Below are 26,837 nucleotides of genomic sequence, written 5' to 3' on the forward strand. Positions count from 1 at the left end.
GCGGCACACCTTGTCCACATTAGTGGTGCAGCCAGAATTGTAAGCCAGATCTGCCTGTGTCCAAAGCCCACAGCTGTTTGCCCCGTTTACAGTCTCTCTCTTCTCCCCTTCCTTCCTCCTCCTCTCTCTCGTTCCTTCTCTCTTTTCTCCCACCCCTTCTGCATTAGGTATTGCAGAGCCTAGAAAATTCAGAAGAAGGATAGGGTAACCCAAGGACTGTCCTTCCTATGCATCTCATGTCGGGGCTTTGGCGTCCAGTTTAGGGTAGACAACTGTGGAGACTTTTTTTTTATAGAGCTTCTTTTATTTTTTAATTGAAGCATAATTGCTTTACAATGTTGTGGTAGTTTCTGCCGTACAAAAAGTTGAATCAGCCATATTCATATATATGTATACACATATCCCCTCCCTCTTGAACATCACTCCCACCCCCTCCATCCTACCTCTCTAGGTCATCACAGCGCACTGAGCCAAACTGGGGAGGTTTTTAAAGAACAGTTTCCCTGAATGCTACCCCCAAATCAAACCACCTAACCAGAATCTCTGGGAATGGAGCCCAGGCATCTGTAAGTTTTCAAGGCTCCTTAGGTAAATTTAAAGCCATTGTGCTCAAAACCAGTCTTCCCAGGTGGCACCAGTGGTAAAGAACCTGCCTGCCAATGCAAGAGACCTAAGAAACTTTTGTTCAATCCCTGGGTCAGGAAGATTTCCCTGGAGAAGGGCATGGCTGCCCACTCCAATATTCTTGCCTAAAGAATCTCATGGACAGAGAAGCCTGGCGGGTTACAGCCCCTAGGGTCGCACAGAGCCCAACACAACTGGAGCGATGCATGGACGCAAGCACACACTGAAAGCCTCACCCCTTGCTGGTGGGGACTCCGATCTGGACCAGTGGCTCCACCCCACACCCCACGAGTCTCAGAGGGAAAGTGACTCAGGGCAAGGCTCTTTCTGAGAATGTGTGTGCTGGCTCCCCTTCCGTGGCCTCAGCCCTGGCTTGCATCGCCTTGTCTCTGACATGAAGCGTTGGACCCGCAGTGCTTTAGATGCCTGCTTGCTCGGGCTGCCTGCAGCTCTGGCAGAGGTTTCTCAGAATGGGTGACACTTTGTTCCAAGCCCATGAATTGTCACAAGCTTGTCGGGGAGGGAATTCAGGGCCAAGCAAAACTTTTCAGGACCCCTTAAGTCAGTTTCTCAAAAATCAAATCACACTGCTTTGTATTTGCCTTTAAATCAACTCACTTCATTAACTTAAATGTTTTTTTATAAACTAAAGCTTATATCATTACCATATATGGAAAGCCATAACCACTGCCAAAAGTCGAAGGCAACGATAATAATTTGACCATCTAAATTCATCTCCTGTATCATCAGCAGCATGTAGACCACACTGGCTCCAATCTTCTCTCCCAGGCAGTTCTTCCCTTCCTTAAGCGTGATCCTGACATCTCACAGCAGCGCTGGTCAAACTGCAGAACCACATCACTTACTCCTACAGAAAAGAACCCAGGGAGTATTCAAGTCTTGGAAGATGGAGCTGTCTTTTCAGGTCTTATTGTTTAGGAAGCATGTCCTTCCAGTGGACTAAATCTGCAGCATTGCCCTTTTCTGAACCTCGGTCTTGACACCTACAGAATGTGTGTGTGTGTGTTAGTAGCTCATTCGTGTCCAACTCTGCAACCCCATGGACTGTAGCCAGCCAGGCTTCTCTGACTAGGGAATTCTCCAGGCAAGAGTACTGGAGTGGGTTGCCATTTCTTTCTCCAGAGGATCTTCCCAACCCAGGGATTGAATCCTGGTCTCCTGCATTCCAGGTAGATTCTTTACCGTTAGAGGCACCAGGGAAGCCTGATCATGAGATTAGTCATTACTTGGGCTTCACGGTGGTACTAGCTTGCTTCCCCCCCCCCTCCCCGGCTCTTATCATCACAGGAGCAGGGGCAGAACTGCCTTATGGAGAGGAAGAAAAGAAGGATGGTTGTGTGGTGATTGGAGGGACTTTAAAAAGAAAGTCCTTGGACTTCAAAGCAGCAACCTCTCTGAACTTGCATGAGACACCTGATCTGCCACAATGGTAATTAGAGTTCTGGGTTTCCAGCCCATCTAGACCACTTGGGCCCCATTTCCTCACCTGTAAACACTTGGTAAACCTCATGCTAAGTCATTTCAGTTGTGTTTGACCCATGGATTATAGCCTTCTGGGCTCCTCTGTCCATGGGATTCTCCAGGCAAGAATACTGGAGTGGGTTGCCATGCCCTCCTCCAGGGGATCTTTCTAACCTAGGGATCGAAACTGTATCTCCTGCAGCTCCTGCATTGCAGGTAGATTTTTTTTTTTTTTTTTAACTGCTGAACCACCAGGGAAGCTTTTGGTAAACCTCAGCTAGACGCTTAAAGGACTATGACCCTGCCCTACCCTCATGGAACTCCATTCCAGTCATGGGCAGACTCGTGATGAGGGTGCACACTGCTCAGTACTCAGTGCCAACTCTGATGGGTGATCCCAGGGCAGGGAGGGGGCCACTCAGCACTTTCCCCCTGCAAACTCCCTCCTCTCACCCCTCAACTCTAGGCTGTGCCTCTACCTGCCCTGCATAAAATGTGAGCAAATGTGAGCCCTTAGTCTTGTCTATTTGGGGTCCACTTGTGACTGGCAGTTGGCCTAGAGGTGAAGAGCACAGGCTTTGGGGCCCCAACTTAAGATCTGTGTCACTCACAGTAAAGTATTAACCTTTCTCAGCCTCGGTTTCTTCATCTGCAAAATAGGGACCCTCGAAGGATTATGTGACATGGTGTCTGCATGGCACTCAGCAGAGAGGATGACAGTCAGCCCTCCAGCAACATTATATGTAGTTCATATTGTTTTTTTCTAGTAGAAAATTCTAGTTTGGGGATGGGACAGACCTGGTTCGAATGTGTAATCTACTCCTTGTTATGCATACGACCTCAGAGCCTCGTTTCTCATCCATAAAGATGGGTGACAGTGACCTCTCAGGAGAGGATATCAAAGCAGGGTCTTGCATGCTGCCACCTTGAACCACTGCTGTGGGTAAGGGGAGGCTGTATACCCGGCCAGCACAGGGCAGTTCTAGATAGGGTAAGTTAAATGTTCACCTGTCAGCAACCCCCCCATCTACACTACCCTACACTCAACCCAGAGTGGCCTTTCTGAGATGCTTTTTCTTTTTTTGATGTTCACTTTCACTGTCATCCTGAGACTGAAAGGACAGCCTCGACTTCCACGGCTCTGGGTCAAGGCTGGCCACCAGTTTGGACAGTGTGGCTGCTGACCATGACAAGGGGCCTGTCCAGTCCAGAGAGGAGGGGGCAGCTGCTCCAGGTGAGGTGAGGGCGGAGGGCGGAGGGGAGGAGAGAAAAGGAGGAGGAGAGAGGAAAAGATGCCCTCCCTTCTCCTTCTCTCCCTCTGCATCCCTCCCTGCTCATCAGAACCCTCACCAGCTCCGTGAAACTCTTCAAGTGGCAGCAGTGGTTAGAGGAGAGACTCAGAAATTCTAGCAGAAGAATTTGAATTTTGTTTGAATTTTGTTTCTGCCATTGCCACGTGAAGCTGGATGCCCCTCCTCAGAGTTGCCTCTATCTATAAAGGGGAATGCTTTGGCCACCTGATGCAAAGAGCCGACTCACTGGAAAAGACCCTGATGCTGGAAAAGATTGAAGGCAGGAGGAGAAGGGGACGACAGGATGAGATGGTTGGATGGCATGACCGATTCAGTTTGAGCAAACTCCGAGAGACAGTGAAGGACAGGAAAGCCTGGCGTGCTGCAGTCCACGGGTCACAGAGAGTCGGACACGACCGGGCGACTGCACAATAAAGAGGAATAGTGAAGCTCTCCAAAGGTCACTGGGAGGAGAAGATGAGAAACTGGCAAAGGCACAGATTTTCTTCTTTTTCTTCCCTTCCTCTTCTTTGAATCCACAGCTTTTCAGGGGCTACCAGATTATCACCCCATTACCCCACCCTAACCTCTGGGTGCCTCTTGGCCTCCCAAGCCCCCATCCCCCCAACCCCCACCTCTAGGCCACTCTTTGCCTCCCAAGACAGGACACACTCACCACCACGACCTTGGTGATGCCGAGGCAGATGCAGATTTCAGGCATCGTGAACTCCCAAAACATTAGGACATTGGCCATGTAATTAACTAGCCCTTCTCTGGGCTCCGCCCAGGCAGACCTGAAGGCCCCTTTCTCAACGACAGGAGAAGGGGGAGTGATTCCTGCCCCAGGAACACTTATATTAGGGCATGTGGATGAAAATGGGGTACCCCCAAAGAGCATACCACTCGCCCCGTTACCCGGAGGAGGGACACGCCCTCCTCTGACCCTGCTGGAGCCACCCTCTCCCTCACCTAGCACTTCTGGCGCATGGCTGCCTGTCCTTGGTCCGTGTTGCAGTACCCCACACCCCAAACAAGCGAGAGTCTGTTTGAAGCAAAAATCCTTCATCAATTACCTGTAAAAACGAGATGGAGAGTGCTGGGGAGAAAAAGAGGAATTTATTTATTTGTTCTCTATGCTCTGAGTTAGTTTTTAAATTGTCCTTCTGTAGATAAAGGCATCTCTCCAGCGGCTCAGCCCCAGATCACGGCAGCTAATCTACATCCGGTGAATCAAAATAGCCTCCAAACCAGATGGAGACCCAGAGCTCACCAGGAAAGCGGAGCCGGTTCTGAGTGCTGAAAGCGGGGATTTATATAGAGTCACGTGAAGGCTTCTTGGGATTTTCTGGGGCAAGAGGGGGATAGAGAGGGGAGACTGGAGTTGCCAGGCCTAGGAAGATGCTGGGAGAAGGGAGGCAGAAGTTAAGGAAGGGAAATGGGAGTTCACTCTCACACTTTCCCTATAATTTTCTTCAAAGCCTTGAGTGGGAGCAATCTTCCCAGGGGTCAGGGTGTACATGTGTCTGTAGCGTTCAGACGGGAGCAGACGGTAGAGGTTTTTCCTGTTTCCCAGGAGCAACATGGTGCTGAGGAAAGCATGGGCTTTGGAGTCAGGCTTGGTTTTCTGCTTCCCCTGGGAACTCTGGATGAGAGCATTTGCTCCCTCAAGCCTCAGCTTCCTGGTCTGTAAATTGGGATTATGGTATGTATCTCTTCGGATTTTGATGAGGCTTAAGATAAGGAATCTGAACCACTGGGTATAGATGGAGTGTTTAGGACTCCCTCCCAATTCCTATGTTGGAATTCTGACACCCAACACCCAAGATGATGGTATTAGGAAGTGGGGCCTTTGGAGAGGTGATTAGGACATGAGGGTGAGACTCTCCAGGACTGGGACACGTGTTCTTATAAAAGAGGCCCCGGGGAGCTCCTTCACCCCTCTGTCATGTGAGGACACAGCAAGAAAACAGCTGTCCATGATTCAGAAAGCAGGCTCTCACCAGACACCAAATCTGCCAGCATATTGATCTTAGACATCCAAGCTTCCAGAACTGTGAGAAATTGTTTTTTAAGTCACCCAGTTGATGGGTATTTTTGATACAGCAGCCGGAAAAGACTGAGACACCGGGAACTGAACAAATGTTTGTCCTCTATCCTGAGACCCTGAAGTCTCACTTGGGAAAGGGTGTTGGGGATGCATGGTCAACCTTTGCCCAGTGAAGAAGGAGAGGTTTAGTATAGGTTCCCACACAGTCCTGACTCAAACTTCAGTTTCTTCTCTGGGCCAGCTGCTCCCCTCCCAGAGCTCTGGTGCGGTTCTAGGCTGACAAGTGAAAGTTCACTTCCAGACTCAGAGTCCATGAGTGGGAAGAGGCCATGTCTGTATTCCCACCACTGTGGCATGGGGGCCCAGCACAGTGCCTGGTACATAGTAGGTGCTCAGTAAACATCTGCCAACAGGATAACTGGTTGAGTGAGTGATCCCAGAAGAAGAGGAGGGTGAGTGTCACAGTCAGTGCAGACTCTGACTGCAGACAGTGACAATGCTTTGGAACAAGTGAAGTGACTCTTATGGTGCATTGTGGGAACTTCTCAAAGCACCCTCATCTGGCACCCGCCCAGCCCAGCCCCAGCCCCAAGTCTGTCTGAGACCTGGGTTCGGGGGTCACTCAGAAATGAACACAGCCAACCTGCCCTGTCTGAGGCTGTCTCCTGAGTCTTAATCATCTTTTTGGAGGTCTGTATTCCTAGTGGAGGGCTTCCCAAGGGGCACTAGTGGTAAAGAACCCGTCTGCCAATGTAGGTAGACCTAAGAGCCACAGATTTGATCCCTGGGCAGGGAAGATCCCCTGGAGGAGGGCACAGCAACTCACTCTAATATTCTAGCCTGGAGAATCCCATAAACAGAGGAGCCTGGAGGGCTGCAGTCCATGGGGGTCGCACAGAGTCAGCCATGACTGAAGTGACTCAGCATGTACGTGTGCCTTCCCAGTGGAATGGCATCTCCTTGAGGGCAGAGATAAACTTGAGAAGCTCTCATCTCAGGTGCCCAGCACAAGGACTGCCAGGGATTTGGTGGAAAGACAGTCAGGAGGATGGGCAGGGAGGGTAGGTGGGAGCCAGGAGTTGTATCTGGTGGAACAGGGTCCCTGCTGGTTCTGGGAGGGGCCTGAAGCCCGTCTCCCAGTGCAACCACCACATGACCTGTCTGGGGCCTCACATTCTTCCTGTTCAGGTCACACCCGGCCGGATGCCTTGCTTGGCCCTGCACTCCCTGCCCCATGTGCCCCTTGACCCTGGCCTGGCCTCCCGTTCACATATTTACACAAGGCCAGGCCCCTGGGACCACCAGGTCTTAATGAACTGCCGAGTTGCTGACGCTGACTTTGGTCCCCGCAGTGTAGCAGAGGAAATCAATATGATTAATGGAGAAAATCTGGACTGTGATGTGGAGATCTGGGAGGGACTTGGTGGCTGTGTGACTGCTTGCCCACCCCAGGGGCCTCGCAGGGCAGGACTGGGTTAAGGTCCGGAATCAGGGTGACACCCTAAGAAAGCACAGAAATGCTAGAAGGGAGAACCCCAGGCAGAGCAGCACAGTGAAGGTGTGCTGGGGAGGGAAGGGGGCAGAAGAGAGGAAGACAGAAGGGACCACTGGGCAGCAAGAATTAGAGGAGGACTCTGGCATGCAAAAGCCCAGGGGACAGGATGGGTAAGATGCCCAAGAGGGAACACATCCGCGGGCCAGATGGCCTGGCTTCAGCAGACTCCAAGCTGACGAACAATGACGCCAGTGAGAAGTCTGGAGGGGTGGATCCCAGCAAGGGCACCTTGGGATCTGGGGGAGCAGAGCTGGGAGAAGGGAGCCATGAAGAGTGTAGAGTGACCCACTGTATGGTCCTGTCTGGCTCACCCTTGCCAGTGCCCACTCGCCTGCTCCATGCTCAGCTGATGTATCCAGTCACACCCAAGTCCCTCACTCGCAGGCAGGACCAGGGCAGGACTCAGTCAATAGTTGCAAGGGCACCAACCGACTGGTTTTGCCAGGCACCATGTTCCTGCCTCCCTGTTCCCTCCACCCTAGTGCTCATTCATCAAGCCTCCCTGTTCCCACTTTTCACTTGGTGGCTGCCTATCTGCTGAGCCAGCCTCCTCCCACCGGGCCGTCTGACTGCAAACCATCGGGGTTCCAGGTTCTCCCACATCTCCGGGCTCCTAGAAGGCCAAGGCCAGCACAGCACAGGCTGCTCAGTGCCCCATGTTCCCCATGGGCTCAGGGCACAGCTGGTTCCCCAGTTAGACGCAGAGCCCTCAAGGGGAGTGAGCCAGTGATGGCTGCAGGAAGGCCTGGCCTGCACCCTGAGCTGCTCTGGATCTAATTTCAGACAAGTCCCAGCTCCTAACAGGTTCTGGGACTCCCCACATACAAAGTGCAGGGGGTTAAAACTTGCCCTGCTACCTCATAAGGCTCAGCAGAACCCTCAAGTGAGAAAACAGATGTGAAAATACCGCTAGATAGATGCAGTTATTAAAGTCATGTGCACCCACTTGGCCCTACCCCTTCCCCCACACAGGAGCTCCTTCCTAGGAGCCGGGATGACCCTGTGCACTCTGAGAGAAGCATCTTTATCCCTGAGGGCATTCACGGTCAGGGTAAAGAGCAGGGCAGAGTCAGTGTGGAGTCACAGGAGGACACATCACAGACATATACGGAAATGCACCGAAGAGCTCTGCGGGGCTTCCCTCGTGGTCCAATGGTTAAGAAAGGGAAAGTCGTTCAGTTGAGTCCAACTCTTTGCAACCCCATGGACTGTAATGAGTCACCTTGCAATGCAGGGGATACCGGTTCAATCCCTGGTCTGGGAAGACCCTACATGCCTTGGAACAATTAAGCCCGCACGCCACAACGACTGAGCCCGTGCTCTAGAGCCTACGAGTTGCAGCTACTGAGCCTATGTGCTGTAGCTACTGAAGCCCATGCGCCTAGAGCCTGTGCTTCCCAGCAAGAGAGAAGCCACCACAATGAGAAGCCTGAGCACCGCAGTGGCCTCCACTCACCACAGCTATGAAGACCCACCACAGCCAAAAAATAAAATCTTAGAAAAAAGAGCTCTGTGGCTCCCTGAGATCCTGCGAGGGTGGTTAGTTTCATGGTCCCAACTGACACCCTGGACCTTGGTAGGAGATCAGTGACCCAGCCAGGGGACGCTGAAGGCAAGCTCAGAGTCCTTGGCCACATTGGTAGGGGGTGGGGAGGTTGCAGTCAAAGGACAGGGTCCTTCCATCCCTTGTGGGGCTCTCAGATGGTAGGGGCGGATTTCCTGATGATATGTGGGGGCCCTGCACGCCGACCTGGAGCAGCAGGCCGGAGCCTCACCTGGGCTTCACCGGCCGCTGGCTCTCTCCTGGGAGCGGCAAGGTGGGAGCTAAGTGTTCTGGGCACCCTGACAAGAGCTCGGAAGAACAAGTCTGGGTGTGCAAATGATCTCCATCTTTCACTGCGCTCTCCCCTCTACAGCCGCCCCTGGAGCCCTGGCTCATCCACGGGAACCACTGCGCCCACATGGACGAGGGGAGGGCCAGGTGTCTGAGGCCTGGAGCCAGCGAGCTGTTCCCAGGGGGGCAGGGCAGGGGTCTGACGTAGGAAAGGATGTCAGACAAGGGGGTTCATGCCAACAGGACTTACCTGAGGCAAGCCTGGGCAGGGCTATTTTTTCAACCGCCCGGAAAAGCAGTCCCCGCCTCCTTCCTAGCTCAGCCCCAGGAAAGAGCTCACTTGGGGTTCCCAGCCAAGCCCCACACCCCTTGTAGGGACCTGGGGCCCAGGACCAAGCAACGACCTGCCCCACACTGCACGCTCATATCTGCCATCCCCTCAGTGGCCTCCATCAGGCCTTGTGCCCTCTTCGGCCTCATCTCTGGGCTTCTGGGGCCCTCAGACATCACCGTAGCCAGCAAATGTGCTTTTCTAGTAGGCCATGAGAAGGCAGAAAGGTTTCGGAAGATGCTATTCTCCCAGGGTTTAACCACAGAATCAGGATGGGGCTGTGGCAAAAGCGAGGCTGTCAACCCTGGAATCATAGCCACATCAAAGCTTTAGAGTCCTTCATTGCTTCATAGACCAGAGAGACAGAGATGCCCAGGAGCACACCGCCCGTGGAAACAGGGCCCATCCCACCAGGAGCCCAGCCTGTCTTCAGCTCCTTCCAGCCTGAGGCCCCTCTTCCTGCCTGTTCCCCAGGGTCCTTGCCACGTGCAGGGGCTGAGCAATCAGGGGCTAAGACAGACTCCATCCAATGCGTCCCAGGAGACATGCCTCTCAGAGAGTAAGTGAGAGGACCCTTAGGGACTGGTGACAGTGGCAAGACTGGAAAGAGGCCAGCTGGAGTCACCACAGCCCCAAACAAGGCTGTCCAAGCCCCTGTCCCATGAGTGGTGATGTCACGGAGGTGGGCACTGGGCCGCAAGTCAGGAAACCTAACCTGTTGCTTGAAGCTGCACGACCTTGTAGCTACAAGTTGTAGAAGCTCTCCAAGTTCCATGCTCATCTGGAAAATGGGCATATATCTACCTCTGATTTGCTGAAAGGGTGCCCACAGATGGGTGTGCAGCAAAGGGTGTACCTCACAGCAGAAGCCCAAGCACTGCTCACCTTTCCTCTCTGCTCCTCCCCTTCCCTCTCTGGACTTCAGTCTCCAGAACTGTAAAAGGCAGATGTAAATTAAAATGGTTTCTGTTACATCTTACGACCACCTTTCCCAAACCCCAGGTCATTTTTTGAAATTTCTAGTGACATGATGGAGCCAGCACACACACTCTGCATGATGGCCCTTTGCCATACCCACACATAAAGGACACACCGGGCACGCTGACTCTGTCACAAAATAGGGTTTCAATCCTGAGCTACATATGCTCTGTGAATATGCTATTCATAGGTTTTTCAGAAACAGTTCTGATTTATGACTGTTTGTCATCTGAACAGTGACATTTTTAGAATGAAAGTGTTGCCGGGACAACAGGTATAAACCAGGAATGCCCAGGAATCCTATGAATACCCACTGGGGCCATGATCTCTTAAGATAAGAAGACTTCTGCCACCATCCCCTACTGGGGATACTCACTACTCTCTTGGTCTCTGCTCTAGGACATCTCCTGAACCCCCAGGCGGGCTCACTGCTCCTTCTCTGAACATCTCAGTCCCTCATGTTTTCTTCTTTCTTCACAATTAACTCTGCTGTCATCACCTACTTGCCTCTCTGCCTCACATTCACCACGAGCCACTTAGGCACGGAAACCCCCATGCCGAACTCTGCCTGGAAGATAGTAGATGTTCAAGACTTCCCCAATGGCTCATTGGCAAAGAATCCACCTGCAATGCAGGAGACGCAGGAGTCATGGGTTCCATCCCTGGGTTGGGAAGATCCCCTGGAGGAGGAAATGGCAACCCAGTCCAGTATTCTTGCCTGGAAGATCCCATGGACAGAGGAGCCTGGTGGGCTACAGTCCATGGGGTCACAAAGAGCCAGAGACGACTGAGCATACAGGCACAAGAAATGTGTATCACAAGAAAGAACAATGACTTCCCAGCTAAGAGCAGGAATGTAGGCAGAGAGCAGGGGGTTAATGCAGCTCCTGGTAGAAGCTGGAAGAGTCGGCTTAGCCATCAAGAAGAGGGCTGTTGTTTCCGCCCAGGCAAGCCAGAGCAGGCTTCTGAGCACTCCCCCTCACACCCCCCACACGCACAGCTCTTCAAATGGCACCTGGTAGTTGGCCAGGGAGCTGACATCCTCATGCCTGCAGGTGACAGGCTGAGAGGACAACCAGTGCTTTGTTGAAAGGTTTTCAGAGTCAGAGTCTCTGCACTCAGAAGAGGAAAGGCAATACAGAGCCCTCTCCAGGCAGGGCCCAGCCTGGTACCGGCATCCAGAGTGGGTCCTCTGAGTTCTCAAGCCGGCTGCCTGGGTGCTGTCGCTTGTCACTTGACAGTGGAGAAGGATGTTTCTCTACTTTCCAGCTCAGACAAGCTTTTGGAGACGCTATCTGACTGGGATATAAATCCATTGAGAAAGCCCTGGAGGGAGCCCCTCACAAAGCCCTAAATTGGACACTAAAAACAGATAAAAGCCGATGGTTTAAAGGCTTTATGTGAGCTCCATTTGGGGGAAGGAATGAAAGCAGGGATTTAGTTTGTCCTCACCCACCAACACTCTTTGGAAGGCTGAGGACTGAGATTTTAAATCTTTTATGTTCCTGTTGCATGGGTTTGAGTGGACGATGAGCCGGAGTGGAGCCCCTGAGCTAAGACAGCCGCTCCCTTGCCTCTCCACCACTAGCACCTAGGCCAAGTGCAGGGCTCAGCACACCAACGCTGGAATGGATGAGGCCCAGCCCTGGCCCAGCCCAACAGCTGCCCCAGTGACTACCCAGGTCAAGGTTGGTGGCATTTCTTTAGGGCCAGCTGGCCAGGTCTGCATGTGCTGCTCCCACAGCCCAAGGCCCAGTTTCCCCAGACCAGGTGGGAAATGGGGCAAGTTAACCAAGAAGAGGTGTTGCCTACCTGGATGCTACCTCCTCACTTAACTATGTCTTCCTTGGCTGCAACCCTGCAGAGCAAACATGGTACCTAAGAAGATGGAAAGGCCAAAATGGACATTTGAGGAGGACTTTGACCCAACACCAAGGATACCATGGAACCCAGAGTGACCAGGAGCATACAGCCATCCTGCAGCCCCCCTTTAAGGTGATCAATGCAGGTGTAGCTGTTCCAATCAAAAGTCTAGGCCATCACTTTCTCAAAATATTGCCATGGGGGGAGTAAGGGCAGTACTAATTTTACCCTAATTCAGTGGTTCTCAGTCTACACATTAGAATCACCCAGGAAGTATTTTAAAATCCCAATGTCCAGACCACACCCGAGACCAACGAAATGAGAGATTTCAAGGCAAACCCCTGTTCTAATTGGCCAGACCGAAACAACAAACATGTGGAGACTGAGGGTTCAAGGGCACTTGTATTTCTCAAGACTCTTCCACTGCTGCCTTCACCTCTACCCTTCAATTTAGACCTGAAATGGGGTAGGGGTGGGGAGCTGGAGGGATGGCCAGCAACAAAGGAGAGGTCAGGAGGATCGCTGTTTCCTTCCCTCAGGTGTGGGAAGCCAGACCTTGGAGTGGTCTGAGTTAGGATTTGCAGGTTATAGAAACAGTCTGCTGGAGTCTGGGATCATGTCAGATACAGGAGGGGTGTAGGAGGTCACACAGTCGATACCTCCAATGTTGCATGTGAAGACACAGAGGAGACTGAGGTGTAATCTAACTAGGGTCTCTGAACACTTAGGTCTGAGTCCTGGGCCCTGTGCTGTTACACAATAATGCCTCTCTTGGGGTTTCTGGTTCTGTGGGACTTCCAGTTCTGCCACTGAAAGTAGTGGTCTAAGACAGCAAAATCTTTTGGCTTCTGCAACCTCTTCCTGAATACACTCACCAGGACAGAGAGGGGAGAATTTGTGGTAGCACCCAGGTGAGCAGATCTGTTCCTGAAGCTTGGCCTGCCATATACACCCTCTGTGACCTTGAAGACCCTCTCAGACTCTCTGAGCTTCCACTCATCTTTAAGATGGGGAAACTAGGGACTTCCCTGGTGGTCCAGTGGTTCAGAACCTGCCTGCCAATGTAAGGGACGTGGATTTGATCCCTGGTCCAGGAGGATCCGGCATGCCACAAAGTGGCGAAGCCTTGCACAACACTGAGCCCATGTCCTAGAGCCTGTGATTCCCAAAGCCACCGCCATGAGAAGACTGTATACCACAACAGAGTAACCCCTGCTTACCGTACCTAGACAAAGCCTGTGTAGAAATGAAGACCCAGCAGAGCTAAATAAATAAATAGATCTTTTAAAAAAGCAGTCTACCTGTGACTGTTTGCATTAGATAAAAAAGATGGAGAAATTAGTAATGGTCAAAGGAGGCTGCCAGGTAAATGATAAATGAGCTAATGTGTCTAAGGTACCTGAGCCCATACTAAGAGTTTAGCAAAAGGTGCTTTCCACACGGCCCTTTCCTTCTACTAGTCTTTTCCTAGAATTGAAATGATGCCTCCAACAGGCAGGATCACTGCTCTTCATCTCTGGAAGCCATGCAGACCTGGACCAGTATAGAATGTGTGTCCCCAAGCATCTATAGAATGGGAGCTGAAGGACTTTCCTTTGTCCCCAGGAGAAGCCCCTGGGTTATAGTAGAAGGGGTGGGGCAAGCTCCTTCACATTTCATAGGAACCTTCTCGCAAGGTCAAGCCTCTGAGCAGAAGGGCCATGGTTCTCAGCTGGTCCCTCTAGTCCCAAGTTGGCGTCCTTTATGGCCTGAAATTAAGTGAAATAATTAACTAGTCAACAAGTACTGAGTACTTACTTTGGGCCAGGGATAAAAGAGTGACAAGACAGACATTGGACACGTTACATCAGCTCTGGGAGTTCATGCTCCTGGAGGGGAGCATGGTGGGTGGGGGGGACTCTGACCTCGAGACTCCTCACTAGCAAGACAGGGCCAGCCCCAACTCCCTGCTCTCTTCCCAACTTCACAGTTGCTGCTGAGCCTCATGCTTTAACGTCAACCTGAGCCGAGCATGATTAGGTAGGTAAGGCCAGATAGAAGTACAAAAAAAAAACAAAAAACCCAAAGCTTACAAAGCCAAAGAAAAATGATTCAGGAATTATATTAGCATTAATAATCGAGGGCTGACAGGCTATAGATTTCAACATTTCCAGGCCTAGTTTTTACCCAAGGCTGGGAACGAGAGCATGGGCTTCATCATCTGCCACTATGGGAGGATGCGGTTGGTAGCTTTTTCCTTTTTAACAGTCCAGGAGAAGAGGCTGTGCTTCCCAGGTGGTGGGGGCAGAGGCTGCAGGCTCACTCCAGGTAGCCTGGTTTGTTTTTGAATTGTAGATGGCCCAGTCTGATTGGAAAGTCAGAAGTCTAGCCAGGCCCCCTGCAGACCTATTTATGTAGAACCCATCTCCTCTCTGAGATGGCATAAACATCTGAGTCTACCCAGGCTGTTGTCAGAAAAGGTGCCAATGTCAAGCTCATGCGGAACATTTGGGGATCGCTGAAACCCTGAACAGACCCCCACCCCGCCCAGTGTGCTCTCAGAATTTCCTTTTCCTGCCTCCTGTCTGCATCCTGCCACATGAAACTTTTAGCATCTGCCTCCTCCTCAGCTCCCAAGTTCAGTCCCTTCTTCCTCCTCCACGACTTCCGTTTCATCTCTAAATGATCTAATATTAATGTTCTCGTCATTACAGTGTTCAGAGGAAAAGAACGGGTTTTGTCCACAGAGAGAGGGAGTTGGGAAATTAATATAATATTTGTTCAGGATTGATTTCAAGCTGTAATCCCTGCTGCCAGAGAGACCCATCTGTTTAAAACTATCAGACACTAATTACCCAGAGCTCGAACACAATAGCAGGATTGAGGAGCCATGTCCTGATACTCCCACACACGCTTGCAATTTAGCATTGTTATTTATTAAGGGGAAAAAAAAATCTCTCCCTGAAGATGGATCTCCCATCCACTTGACTGGCAGAGGTTCCCAAAGGACTGAGCACAGCAGGAAAGAAGCCTGTGGAATTTCTTGATCAAAGACTGCCAGGAATTGCATTCATCTGGATGTACAGGCCAAATTCATTCCCAGTTCTTTCCCACTCCCCTCCCCCACCAAACCAACTCTTCAGTGATAGTTAATAAAGATACTATCATCCTCTGGGTAACAGGGGTTGAAACCACTGCTTCATCTTTGAACCTTCTCTTTCTTTCATCCTCTTGAGTAATCAAGTGCCAAGACCTTCAAAATCTGTTTCTACCGCTCCTCTCACATCTGGCCGAGTCCTTTGTTTTCAAGGCTAACACCTGAGTATTTGGACAACAGTCTAAGCAGTAGGTGTCCAATTCTGGTTTCTATCTCCTTCTAATCGATGTTATGGTCCGTTGTTACCATGATTCCTCCCACCAAAAAGGTGAGGGCAGGGAGGTGAAGTGAAGGGAAGCGGAGGAGAGGAGAGAAGAAGAAAACTGGCAGCAGCACAGCTAGCTAAGTCATTCACCTGTTCAGAAACCCTCTATGGTCCCCCTAGGCCACCAAATAATTGGATATTTAACACTCTCCAAGCACTGGCCTCAAGGCATTTTCAGCCTTCCTTCTCCCTACTATTTTCACTCTGTAAATGTATAATCCAGAGAAAGTGGACTATTCTACTCTCCACATTCATTGTATACATTCTTGCATCTTCTCCTCTGTCAAGTCCATTCTCCGTGGAAGGACTGACCCGGCTCCCTTTGCCCCTTCCTTCTTCCGGCCCTTTCTTATTCCACAACCAGATCCCTTCCCTTTCTGTGATCCACTGTAGCGTTTTGTTTAGGTCGTGCTTTAAGGTATATGGAATTTGCCTAATGTATATATTTGGGTCCCTGTGATGCTACAATCCTAGTAGACTGAACCCTCCTTGAGTTGGCAAACGATATTTATGGAACTCCTGTCTGGACCAGACACTGAGCAAGGCACTGGGAAATAGTAATAAATGAAACAGACATAATTCTTTCATGAGCAGTACAGTCTGATGACAGACAGTAAATTAACCATGAATGTAGCATTTGTGAGCACACAGACTCCTATCAAGGAGGAGTTCCGGGCGCTCACAGAGATACATAACTAGACTGGGAGTATGGGAAGGTCTCTATAATAAAGCCATGGTTTAAGGCAAGTATTATCCAGGCAAAGAAGGGAAAATGACATTTATTTTCTACCTTTTATCTGGAAGAAACAACATGTATTAAGGTCCTTCAGAGTCACACATAGGTTCTAGAAAGGTCTTATTGGAAACAGTGTAGAGGATGGATACCATAGGAGGCTGCCAAAAGCAGGAGTAGGTGGGACTGTGGTCATGACAGTAAGAGTGGAAACTGGAAACCCAGTTAGGAGTCTGTTGTAACTCTTCACATGTAAGGTAATGATGATCTGAACTCTGTTGGTGAGGAGGAGTTGAATTTAAGAGATATTAAAGTGGAAAAAGAATCACCAGAATTTAATTTCCAGTGGGCTGTTGGAGAAAGAAAAGGATAAAGTCCAGAAAGGCTCTTGGGTTTCTGGGTTCTGGGTGGAGGGTAGTGTCCTTAACCGGGAGAGGGTTTGTCAGGAGCAACAGTACATTGGAGGTAAGTCAGGAGTCCTCCTGGGATTTACTGAGTCAGAGGTATAGGATATGTTATAAGGAAATTCCCAGCCTTTCACTGGACCTACCATGATGATGTTTGTAATAGCTTTATTGAGGTTTCATTGACATACAATAAACTACTTACATTTCAAATGTACAATTGGATGAGTTTTTTTTCCTTTTTTAATATTTTGTAATTTAAAAAAATTAGTGAAGTATTAATTGGACTGCAAGGAGATCAAACTAGTCAATTTAAAGGAAATCCACCCTGAATATTCATTGGAAGGACTGATGCTGAAGCTGAAGCTCCAATACTTTGGCCACCTGATGCGAAGAGCCAACTCACTGGAAAAGACCTTGATGCTGGGAAAGGCTGAAGGCAAAAGGAGAAGGGGTGGCAGAGGATGAGATGGTTAGACAGCATCACTGACTCAGTGGACATGAATTAGAGCAAACTCTGAAAGATAGTGAAGTACAGGGAAGCCTGGCATGCTGCAGTCCATGAGGTTGCAAAGAGTCAAACGTGACTTAGTGACTGAACAACAGAAAAAGTTGATTTACAATGTTGAGTTAGTTTCAGATGTACAGCAAAGGGAATCAGTTATATATATAGCCAGCTTTTGGGGTTTTTTTTAGATTATTTCCCCCAGTTTGGTTAGTTTTGACAGGGATCTACACCTCAGAATCCATCACCACAGTCAAAATACTGAACACACCCACCACCCCAGAAGTATCCTCCTATCCTCCTGCCCTTCATAACGTTTCCCTGTCACCCCTCCCCACCTCTCCTCTCAGGCCGCCTTGCCACTATAGGTTAGTTGGTCTTCCCTAGAGGTTTAAGAAAATGAAAGCACAAAGTGTACACTCTTTTTTGTGTGGTTTCTTTCATTCAGCATCATTATTTTAAGACTCTCCATTTTATTGCTTGTTTCACTAATTTGTTCCTTTTTATCACTGAGTGGTATCCCATTGATCAGATATTCTACACTTTATCTATTCACTTACTGATGGACATTTGGGCTGTTACCAGTTTAGGACTATTACAAAGAAAGTTGTTAAAAACATTTGTATACAAAGTTTTCATCTGGTGAAAAATGACTTATTTCCTTTTTTCTTGAATAAATACCTAGAACGGAATGATTGGGTCATATGTATGGTTATAATACTGCAGTAAAATTCTGCACAAACCCTCTGAATTAATGCAGACACCACAGATTAAGGGGGTAGTCCCCAAGAAGACTGCTCTCACTTCAGATGCCAGCCACAAGTTTGGGGATCCTCAGGCCACCTATTCTTTGGAAAAATTGGCAGCAAGTTCAGAAGTTTCTATAACTTCCTTCGGCTTTATAGTTCAATACAGCTTCCCTGGCAGCTCAGCAGTAAAGAATCTGCCTGCCAGTGCAGGAGATGAGGGCTAGATTCCTTAGATCAGGAAGATCCCCTGGAGAAGGAAATGGCAATCCACTCCAGTATTCTTGCCTGGGAAATCCCATGGACAGAGGTGCCTGGTGAGCTATAGTCCATGGGGTTGCAAAGGGTTGGACATGACTTAGTGACTAAACATAGCAACCCACAGAACTCTGGAATGTACTATACTTTCAATGTGTTTATGATAAAAGATACAAATCAGGGCCAGCCAAATGAAAAGACTCATAGTCAAGGTAGCCTCCATACCCTCTTTTCCTGGAATCAGAATGTGTGGTTCTCCTGGGATGTCAGCGTGTTCACCAGCTGGGAGGTTCCACTGAGCTTTGGCGCTCAGTTTTTATTAGGGTTTCATTATGTAGACATGATTGATTGCATCACTGGCCATGTGACTGAACTATAAATCCCCTCCCTTCTCTGGAGGAGGTCAGGCCAACATCACTTCACTCAAAGCCCAACTCTGTAATCACAAAGTTTGTTTCTCTGGAAGGACCAACCTCCATCCAGAATCAAGTCCTTAGTACAAACTCAGGTGTGGTCCCCAGGGGCCCATTGTGAATAACAAAGATACTACTTCCAAGAGTTTAGAAGCTCCATCCTGGGAACCAAGAACAAAGATTAATCAAATTCTTTGTTATACAACAATGGTGTTTTATAGTCAATAAATCTTTGTTAAATATATTAATGACTAAATTCATAAATGAAAACACCAATAAATGGATGACCAGGAATAAATCTTTTCAGCTGCATACAAATGAAAACCATCTCAAACTAATTAAGCAAAATGTTGGCTTGTAAAGTGGAAAATAACTAAGAGTGTTCAAAGAATGAAGAGCTCCAGGGATCCAACAACCAGAAGCCAGAGCCGGGAATCAGTGCCGTCAGACACCAGCCTCTCACCATCCACATCTCATCTGTTTGTCTGTATCATCTGAAAAATAGCTTTTATGCCCTTGTGACAGAGAAGATGGCTTTCAAATGCCCTGATTCATAGCTTTTCCCCCCTTCTTAGCACAAATATATAAATTTCAGGAAAGAACTCTAATTGGTTCTATTTGGATCATGTGATCAATTCTTGGGCCAATCACTGTCCTAAGGGAAGAGCTGGGTGATGTGCTTAGCCCTATGGCCTGTTGTGATTGACAGGCCAGTTAGAACCATGGGGGCCCCAAAAGAAAAGAGGATGCAGAGATAAACATTATGTATCTACTACATTTTATATCTATATAATAATTTATTTTTTTTATTTCTTTGGCCACAGTGTGCAGCATACAGGATTTTGGTTCCCCTGTTATGGGATGGGCCAAAGCTGCCCCATAGGCCTCTGGACTGGAATCCATCTTGGGAAAAGTTGCATACACATGTTTGGGAGGGTCCCAGGGTAGGTCAGGTATGGAAAAAGAAACCAGATAATTGGCTAAAGTAGACAAAGACCCAGAAGAACTGCCCTATATGAATGATTAAACCTCTGCTTTACTGTGTCCCTCCCATCAGCAGGGACGCCCACCTCATCCCTCTGCAGGTGAGCATCTCTGCCTTGCTTCTGTCTTAACTGACGAACCATTTCTCTGAGTGCTCCCCCACTTGTTGTGCGACATCTCTAATAACAAACTTTGTACCTGTATTTACAGTTTCTGCCTCCATGAAAAATGCACTTTTCAATGGGGGCAAAGATCCAGGAAAAAATAGCTTCTGGCCCCTAACCCTTGCTGGTCTGGTGGTTAGGATTTCTGGTTCTCATCCAAGTTGGCTTCCCTGGTAGCTCAGCCGGTAAAGCGTCTGCCTGCAATTCGGGGGACCCAGGTTCAGCCCCTGGGTTGGAAAGATCCCCTGGAGGAGGAAATGGCAGCCCACTCCAGTACCCTTGCCTGGAAAATTCCGTGGACGGAGGAGCCTGGCAGGCTATAGTCCATGGGATCGCAAAGAGTCACACACAACTGCTGGTCTGGTGGTTAGGATTTCTGGTTCTCATCCAAGTTACCCAGGTTCAATTCCTGGGCAGGGAGTAAAGATCTCGCTTCAAGTCACTGTTCACTGCTGCCTCTCCAAAAGCACGCTGACCAGGAATCGAACCCACGCCCCCTGCATTGGGAGTGCAGAGTCTCAACCACTGGACCACCAGGGAAGTCCTTGTCTGCAGTAGTCTTCACAGTGACTCCAGGGCTTCACAGACTTGGCCTTTTAATTGTAAGTCCAGAAAAATATGTACCTAACTTATATTTCAGAGTCTAGACAAAAACTTTTCATATTCTTTAATCAACTATTAATTGAGCCCCTACAAGACATCAGGAGACACAGCAGCAACCAAGACAGTGCTGTGCTTGTGGCGCTTACATTCCAAGGGGAAATGGATATAAATAAGCGGAAATGTAGCCAGCAGTACTATGAAGAAAATAAAGCAGGCCAGAAGGATGAGGCGCTTTGTGTGCAGTGACCGGGGAGGCCGCTCTTGGGAGAGGCCACGGGCACTGAGCTGAAGGAACTCCACGGGCCTCTCCCCTTCCAGCTGCAGCCTGAGCACACTAACTCCTTTGTTGTTGCATGTGAGTTGCTCAGTCGTGTCCAACTCTTTTCGACCCCATGGACTGTAGCCTGCCAGGCTCCTATGACCATGGAATTCTCCAGGCAAGAATACTGGAGTGGTAGCCATCCCCTTCTCCAGGGGGATCTTCCCGACCTCCTTTGCTCCCCAGGAATGATGCCCACAGCCACCAACCCACCCAGAACACCTTCCACTGAGAGCTCCCTCTCTCACTCCTAGATGATGAGCCTGCCAAGTCTGAAATGTGGAGGAAACCAGAACAAAGGGAAAAACATTTAAACTTCAGCTTGCATTATTTAAATGTAACTAAAGGCGCTCTTTCAGAGTCCTCTGGAAAGGAAATCATGGATTCTCTTTGGCAGTAGGATCTATTTTCACCTGGCTAGGGTGGCCCCCCAAGGACATCGTGTGGTCTTTTCAGGGGCAGAAGCGTTGAACTAACCAAGGTCTGCTCCAACGCTACGCTTTGAAGCTGTGATGAAAACCAAGCTCATTTCTGGCCCTTGATCCAATGACAATGCAAAGAGAGCAGCATCTCTGTTCCTTTGGGAAGCTGGCCCTGTCTTCCTGGCAGTCAGGAAGCCATGTAATATGTCCATGTCAGAACCAACGACTCTTCTGGGAGACCATCAGATTAAGACCTTTCAATTGGAATGCCTAATGCTGTTGATTAAAGAGCAGACACCAAAATCAGAACTCCCCCGGACAGATTTATGCTCTCCTTACATCTAAATTGTGACTAGTGCACACTTGGCACGCTTAGGAACCCAGAATTCAGACAATAAGCAGAGCCCTCTACACTTCCTGGAAGATGCTTGCATTAGCCTCAGTGAGGAGTAGACGGCTGGGCCTGATTTCAGGCCCTGATGCCTGCACCCTCTGTGTGGCCTGGCGTCCCTCATCTTTACAAATAGCAGCTGATGCCACTTGCAGGGTGCCCCAGAGCACAGAGCCGAGCACACGGAAGATGCTGCAAGAAAGAAAGTGAAGTCGCTCAGTCGTATCTGACTCTTTGTGGCCTCTGGACTGTAGCCTACCAGGCTCCTCCATCAATGGGATCTTCCAGACAAGAGTACTGGAGTGGATTGTCATTTCCTTCGCCAGGGGATCTTCCCGACCCAGGGATTGAACCCGGGTCTTCCGCACTGCAGGCAGACACTTTACCTTCTGAACCAGCAGGGAAGCCCCTGTATTGATACTGTACTAGACTAAGAGGATCAGCAATATAGTTCATAATTTCTAAGTTTGAGGCAAACACCAGGGAAAGCAATTGAAAGTGCCTTGTTGGTCTGAACAATGTAACATCAAGTCTTCCCTCCACCTTCTCAGCTGTCCATACAGCTCCTATGTTTCCTTCAAAGGCATGGTTCAGAAGTCATCTCTTGTATGATCCCTTCCTTGAGGCCCCAGGCACAGCTGCCCTGTTCCCACTCTGTACATGTAAAGTACCCACCACCTGGCACTATAACACGTACATGGATACATATGGCTTCCCCAAGCCTGTCAGTGACTTGGGAAGAAGAATCATGTTCTCTTAGCTCATTTTCCTCATGCTTTGCCCAGTGACTGGCTGGGGCTAGAGAGTCAGAAAGTATTTGTTAAATGAATAATTCAATGCATGGACAGATGGGCTACTTATGCAGACCAGGGCCTTTCCTCACTTCAAAATCCCTTTGACCATGGATTACAGGTTGGAGAACATCAATAAAAATCTTGGCATAGTGAAATTGGTATGATGGTCTCAACACCCAATAAACGGTTGATCGACAGAGCTGTGCTTTCTTTGAGGAGCCATCTCAATTCCATCACCACTGGGAATTGTGATGCAAAAGAGATGCTAATAGGAAAATAGCCATTTGTGGAGCCTGAGCCAAAGATGGAAATAAGATGGAGAGAGATGAATTAAAGCCATGAAGGAGACAAGGATACCCTGATCCCAACACCTTGCCCACCTGACCAACCTTGGAGATGAGGAGAGTGAGAGAGAACAAAGCCAGATTGGCTTTAATAAAGGCAAAAATCTAGTGGAGGACTTCCTCCAGGTGGTCCAGTGGTTAAGAATTGCCTTCAACACAGGGCCCATGGGTCCAGTCCCTGGTCGGGGAACTAAGGTCCCACATGCCGCAGGGCAGCTAAGTCCATGTGTCACAACTAGAGGGGGGCCCATGAGCTTCAAAGAAATATCCCGTGTGCCACCACTAAGGCCTGACACGGCCAAAGAAATAAAATTTGTTAAAAGAATAATTGCTGACAGTAAATAAAATGACAGTGGTTAGGATTTAGGTTAGAGCAATCCATTCCCAGCCCTGGAGAAGGAAACGGCAACCCTCTCCAGTATCCTTACTTGGAGAATCTCATGGACAGAGGAGCCTGGAGGGCTACAGTCCAAGGGATTTCAAAGAGTTGGACACGACTGAAGTGGCTTAGCGTGCATGCACGCAATCCATTGCCACAGGAAGACCCCATGAGTGGGAGAGCACGGGAGATAGATAATAGAGTTTCATTTTCTGCAGTTCTTAAAAGAGGCTTCCTCTTCTCCCATACCACCATCCCTCCTCAAACTTGGCACAGTGACTGTGGGACAGTCCTGTCTGGAAGTCCAGGGAAAGAGACTGGGATCTTCACCAGCCAGAGGATTATGGGAATATCCTAGGTTCCTGTTGCCAGGATACTGGGCAGACCACCAGGGATGGAGTGGAGGCTTCGCCAAGCCCCTATTCCAGGCACAGCAGTGTCAGTAATTAAAGCTCACTCCATCCTGACACCCGCAGAAGGGAGTATAACTGGAGAGGCCCAGGGCTGTGGGCTGCGATTCTGCCCACCCCCTGGTTGGTGCGAGGCAAAGTCAGGTGCAGGAAACAGCTGAATTAAACAATGTCATGGGGGTGGGAAGAGGGAGGTGCAGTTGTGATAGGAAGGAAATTCTCATTCCAACAAAGGGAAAATCAAAGCCCCAAATGATTCCGCAGGGAGGAAAGGTGAGGGGGATGAAAATGAAATGGAAAACACCAACAAATTGGAAATCAGGCACTGAGGTGGTGGAAGGGATTGGATGCTCTCAAGCAGGGAGACAGCTCCTCGGAGTGCTAGTCTTTCTGATTCAGAGCCAGCAGATCTGAACCACATTTCTTTGGAGAGAAGGGGGACCCCTGTACTGTTTTTGCTCCAGCAAAGGGGTGGTCAAGGGTAAGTCTCTTCTGTCCTGGAATTCTGACCTAGTCATCACCTCCAGAGACTGGTTTATTCTCTTGCAAACAAGGATTTCCTGGTAAGGTGAAGGGCCTCCTGGGTACCCTCAAAAACATTCCTTATCTTAACTTCAACGAAAGTACAGGAGGTCAGATTGATTTGTACACGAGTACACAGAAGACAGCATGCAGGTATCAGCTCCGCTAAGTTTCACATCTAAAGGATGTCCACTGTCCTTTGAGAATCCCCTGAAGTGTTAGTTGCTCAATCATGTTCAACTCTTTGCCACCCCATGGACTGTAGCCTGCCAGGCTCCTCTGTCCATGGCATTTTCCAGGCAAGAATACTGGAGTGGGCTGCCATTCCTTTCTCCAGGGGATCTTCCGACCCAGGGATCAAAACCAAGTCTCCTACATTGCAGGTGGATTCTTTACCATCTGAGCCACCAGGAAGTCCCTGGGGCTTCAGCAATTTGAAAATTACTCTCTAAGCCTGGGTTCTGGGCAGAATGAGTGTTTTGCCAGAGGACTGACTGGATCTCCCTGGTCAGGCCGTCATCAGGCACACGATGTTGGCAGGACTCAATCACTCTGGGAGTAATAGCTATGATGCCACTTTGATAAACCAACATATTAGGCTCAAAGTTGGCCATGTTGCTCACTAAATTCCCTGGAAGAAAAAATATCTGAATCAGAATGGCCTTTGGATATTCATTTCCAATCAAAGGAACATAAAACAATGCACAAGAGGAGCAGTTTAAGGAAGTAGGGCTGTTCTCCCCAAGGAGAGAAGGCTCAGGTTTGCATGCGGCTTGCAGGGTGATGTCATGGATAGAGTAGATTCCATTTTTGTGCTCCTTGGGTGTGACAATCAACTCATTGTGGACAAACTTCAGCTCAATGGAAGAAGAGCCATAGAACCATCCAGGTGGCCCTGAGCCTTGAGACATACTGAGTTCCCCATTGCTAGAAGGATACAAGTGGGCTGATGAATGGAAAGAGGGGAAAAGGAGGCAGGGAAGGGGAGGAGAGGAGAGGGAACCAGCTGACTTTTAAAGTCTTTTCAGTCCCAGAGAATCTGACCATTACCATAGACAAGACAATGGCTTCAAACAGCAAGGGACATCAAAGGCCTCTGGGAACAGTTCTGATCATGGCATCATAAAGTCTGCAGCAAATTCCAGAGGTCTTTTTCTACAACATCCCTGTCCTTAGGTGGCCCTGTCCAGCAGAGAGTTTATCACCCACACAGGAATTTTCACTGGAGCTTGCTGGAATTTCTACAGGGCTGCAGCTGGAGGTGGAGGATGGCTCTGTGGTGGCAGGTGAAGTGGAGAGGAGCCCTCCCGGCTGGAGCTCAAGCTGGGGAAATCTTACCAAGGATCCCACCCTCCGCCATGTGTCTATAACGGTGTACCAATGTAAGCTCCTGTGCTGGAGGGAGAGATGGGAGTGAGCTTCGTTTAGGTGGGGGCGGTGAGACAAGCTGAGTTCATTCCATTGTTGAGCTGCCTTGCCAGCTGCAGACAAGGAAGCGGGTTTTACAGGCAGACTGAACCTCTGGCAGGATGAAAGTCGCTCAGAGACAAACACACACACTCACAGAGTTTCCTGCACTTATGCGCTATTCGGAAGCTCCTGTCATATGCACCTCGAGCAGAAAGAAAGCAAGTGACGGCTGCCGATGGAAGCTGGGCATGTTTTCCCAACGCTGGCACTGCTCTCTGTAATTCTCCTCCTTCATCACGGAAGCTTCCTTTCAAAATAGTTGGGGAGTGGCGTGATTCATGACTGCAGCGCCTTCACTCCGAAGGAGTGAGCCGCTAGTGGCCTTGTTGCTGAGTGGCAGGTGAGATCCTCCTTCCCACGGGGATATTCCCACACTCCTCTGCAGCTGCCTTGTGCCGACTCATGGGGGCCAGATCTCAGCGATGCCAACCCTCTGAGCTCTAGAAGCATCTGGTGAGCTTTTTACACTTTCCGTACAGGTGGCCGGTGTCCTGTGGGCACAGCCTTAGGATCTCAGAGTAGGCCTGGGCCAAATTGTCCTCCTGGTGGTAGAACAAGATTAACTGGGCCGGGATCCCACTGCAGGAGAGTCGGTGATGCTGGTTAACTCCCGCTGGTTAATCCTTCCAACTCCACTCCTCAGCCCCCCTCCCCTGCCCCTCCAGTCTGGGTCAGATGCTGCCTTTGGGTCCTCATCTCCCCAGGATTTATCTCTCTCTCTGATTATCACATGCACATCCCATGTTTACTTCTTCACGTCACCTGTGAGATTCTGCAGACTTTGAGGGTCCCTCTCCAGAATTTCTTGAACTGAACAAACCTGTGCCCGAGATGACAAATTGCTCAAAAGCAGGGCAAGCTGGGACTAGGGTTGAGCAAGTGATGCCCCAGGGTGCAAAATTGAAGGAGGTGCCAGCTCTGGGTCCCATTCATTCACCTGAGAATGAATGCATCCAGAGCACGCCTCAAGCCACCTGGCTGGGCTCACTCCGCTCCTGGCCCTGAGGCAGTGGAAAAGGAAAGCATGTTAATTGTCGAGAACCAACCATATAGAGGCAGTGCATTATTTCATCTATTCCTCAGTTCAGTCACTCAGTCGTGTCCGACTCTTTGCGACCCCATGAATCACAGCACGCCAGGCCTCCCTGTCCATCACCACCTCCCAGAGTTCACTCAAACTCATGTCCATCGAGTCGGTGATGCCATCCAGCCATCTCATCCTCTGTCATCCCCTTCTCCTCCTGCCCCCAATCCCTCCCAGCATCAGAGTCTTTTCCAGTGAGTCAACTCTTCGCATGAGGTGGCCAAAGTATTGGAGGTTCAGCTTTAGCATCATTCCTTCCAATGAACACTCAGGACTGATCTCCTTTAGAATGGACTGGTTGATCTATTCCTCAGAGCACCCCTATAAAAGAGGTACTGACACCCTCCTTTGAAACAGGAAGAAACTGAGCTTTGTGCCTTGCAGAAGGTTCCAGAACTAATACTATCGAGGCAGAACTCGCAGCACAGATCCTCCTAATGCTGAAGTTCTACTCTTTGCTCTTCGCGGTCCCAGCTCTGAGGGGA

Source organism: Moschus berezovskii, chromosome 14, assembly GCF_049115385.1.
Source record: "Moschus berezovskii isolate FMDL1 chromosome 14, NW_MosBer_1.0, whole genome shotgun sequence".
NCBI lineage: Eukaryota > Metazoa > Chordata > Mammalia > Artiodactyla > Moschidae > Moschus > Moschus berezovskii.